This window comes from Drosophila gunungcola, unplaced genomic scaffold (genome assembly GCF_025200985.1).
Source record: "Drosophila gunungcola strain Sukarami unplaced genomic scaffold, Dgunungcola_SK_2 000024F, whole genome shotgun sequence".
NCBI lineage: Eukaryota > Metazoa > Arthropoda > Insecta > Diptera > Drosophilidae > Drosophila > Drosophila gunungcola.
Window position 1 is genome coordinate 42,567 of NW_026453203.1, and position 2,790 is coordinate 45,356.

At 46.4% G+C, this 2,790-nt stretch overlaps 1 long non-coding RNA gene across 1 annotated transcript; it reads right to left on the reverse strand.

Annotated features, from left to right (window-relative positions):
* Nucleotides 1-1,465: 1,465 nt before the first annotated feature.
* LOC128263863 (uncharacterized) lies at nucleotides 1,466-2,380 on the reverse strand. Its single transcript, XR_008268546.1, has 2 exons — nucleotides 2,206-2,380; nucleotides 1,466-1,929 (listed from the first exon to the last, which is right to left on the reverse strand). It is a non-coding gene; the product is annotated as an uncharacterized LOC128263863 (long non-coding RNA).
* Nucleotides 2,381-2,790: the final 410 nt, after the last annotated feature.

Sequence of the window (2,790 nt, forward strand, 5' to 3'; positions counted from 1 at the left end):
AATTTGTTGGCTTAATCTTTGGCTAAAATTTTTTTACACTTTTTTTATTATCTGCCTACTCTTGGTAGGGGTCCGATTTCCCGGGTATTGGTATAATACAACTTCGCGCGATTTTATCGATTAAACTTCCGTTTTCTCTTCTCTTTTTTATTTTATTAACTTCTTTATTATTTTCTTTTTTAGCGAGTTCCTTTATTTTCACGTTAGGGCGCCAATTACTGTTTGTTCGTTTTGTAATTTTATTTATTTTTATTTATTACTCCCAAGCCTGTTTAGGCAAATGGTTAGATAAAGTTATAAAGGGTTATCTTAACATAGCTATGGCTGCGGAGTACCAAACTTAGACTAACTTAAGGTTCTGATCCGGCCACAGCTTGAGGCCTTTGCCTGCTAGCAGCGCTGTCACCAAAATTCAAGGTCAGCACTTGGTATCCAGCGATCATTCGCTGAGCGCATGTTCCCTGCGCTGTCGCTATAGCGCCGGGTCAGCACTTGGTATCAGGCGATGGGGCGATGGCAACCGAATCGTGGATTCGGCAGTTTCCTTGCTGCGCGTGTTGGCCACCGGATATGATCTGCAACTCGACAAATTCTGCTCATGGGAACTGGGCGTGTTAGCCCCTCCCTCTTTTAAGTGGTCGCCGTCCCGGTGACCTGCTGATTCTACGTCGCCATTGGTTCTTGGGTTGCCTTGTTCTCTGGTCCTTAGAGTGTGGTATCCTAGCCAAACGGTAGAGCACAATAGGAAGGAGGCAAGTAGGGCGAAAAAGTAGCTGAGGAAGGAACTCGCGCTAAATTTTTCTCTAAGGGTCCCAATGTGGTGGAGATTTCTCAGACTCAGCTCGTGAAGGAACGGGAGGCTGAATCGGTTCTGATGAGCGGGGATGTTTACCAGGGTCATGGCTGAGACTGCAGGCTGTTTCCTTGAAGTTCCGAGTTGGTTTACGTACCAGGAGCCGTTTAGTGATACCTAGCTAGATTAGGTTACAAGGTATGAGCCAGATATCTCTTGTTTTAGACCGAGGTCGTCGATGATGGTCCTTGGGCGTCGTTGATGATGAGGGTACCGTGGTCCACTTCAGTAACTGGACTCAAGTGACCTGGTAGGGTGGAGCATTGTGCAGTCACCCCGGCCACCGTCTGTTGTGCGCATGTGTCGCCTTGAAGTTCCTTGCAGAAGGTAGCGCCTACTGTAGCTTTGCAGCCCCAGATGTTGACAATTCGTGCTGCGTTATCGGCGACTAGGTCTCCATTCTCGAAGTCTAGGAACTTGTTGTGGTGCTGAACCGGGTAAGCTGTTATCTTTTTACAAACTAGCTTAGAGTATGGGAATTTAATGAGAAAGTGGATTATTTCTGAATTTTAAAAAACGCTTATGCTAGATACTTTGTAACGACCCTGTTTTGGGAGGCGGTATAGCTCGCCGTGGCCAGGGTTCGAGACAGAAATTATTTAACACAAATCGAACGCTACAGAGTATGGTTATATTTTAATAGTACGATTGATTACGTTTTCTAACTATAATTATATCGAGCGTGATACTGCTTGCTAAGTGGTGTCGGCGCTGCTGTTGATATCGACGCTGCGGAAGGGCCGAGTATATCGCAGCTCGTTGAGTATCGCACTGCTGGGTGTGCGGGATCGGCACTACAGAAGGACCGTATGTTGCACTGCTTGCTGCTGACACTGTGCAATAGTACGAGGAACTGCTTGTGTGCTAGCTGGGTGCACTGATTGGTGTTGGCGCATCGGGAGGGCCGATTATGCACTGCTTGATGTCGACGGTGCGCTGTGGCTGGATGCACTGCTTGCTGTTGGCGCTTCGGAGGGCCGATTGTACACTGCTTGGCGTCGTCGTGTCTTGTCGTTCGAGTACGTCGGGTTCGTAGTGTTCTGGGTCGTTTTAGAGGAACGAACTACTTGTATTTTCTAGTGGGATGTGGGAATGTAGGGCATCATTAGTTTCGAGCTGCCGTTTTATTCCGTATCGTTTCCGTGTAGGAAAAGTGACTTCTGGGAGGAACTCACAGAGATGGGCCGGAGTTACGAAAACCGTGCCGGGCTCAGCGATCTCGACCGGGCCTGGGTGCGTATTCCTAAACCACACCGGGCGTCGGTGATCCTCACCAGGTCGTAGAGCCGAATTTCAAACCGAACTCTTACGGATCCACCACCACTACCAAGACTAACTACCAGAACACTTACCCGGGTATTCCTCCTAGTTGTTGTTTCCTCGAGAGTCGTCAGAACGCAAGTGGCTGGTCTGGGGCTGTGTCTCCGCTTATATAGGCGCTGCTAAGTGTGACCAGATCGGACGATGATGATAATCCCGCTTTGGGTAATCGGGTTTATTGGGCGATGATTATCGGCAACCGATAACTTCGTCGAATAAATGTGACCGGGTGCTGTAGCCTTTGGGCGCGCGTTTGAATAATAAAAGGCCAGTATTTGGAGTGTTCTTTTTAAGCTTTAATGTGAAAGTTGAATTTTTTTATTTGTGACGGTGGGTCGTCACAACTTATAATATTTCTACTAAGCTTATGTTAGTAGGCTGTTTGTCTTTGAATTCACTTATGTCGCTGCTATCCAGGATAGCCGGGCTTACGATGTTAAGTTTCGCTAGGGTTAGGCCCATCAAAATATTTTCTAAGTCTATGATAACAATTCTGTTTTTCGCTAAAATGATTTCTAAAATGTGGGTTTCTTCATCTCTGTCTACTTTCTGAATTTGATTCATAGAATTAGGAAGTGCATTTAAACGTTCTTGAAATTTAATATTTAACTCAGATT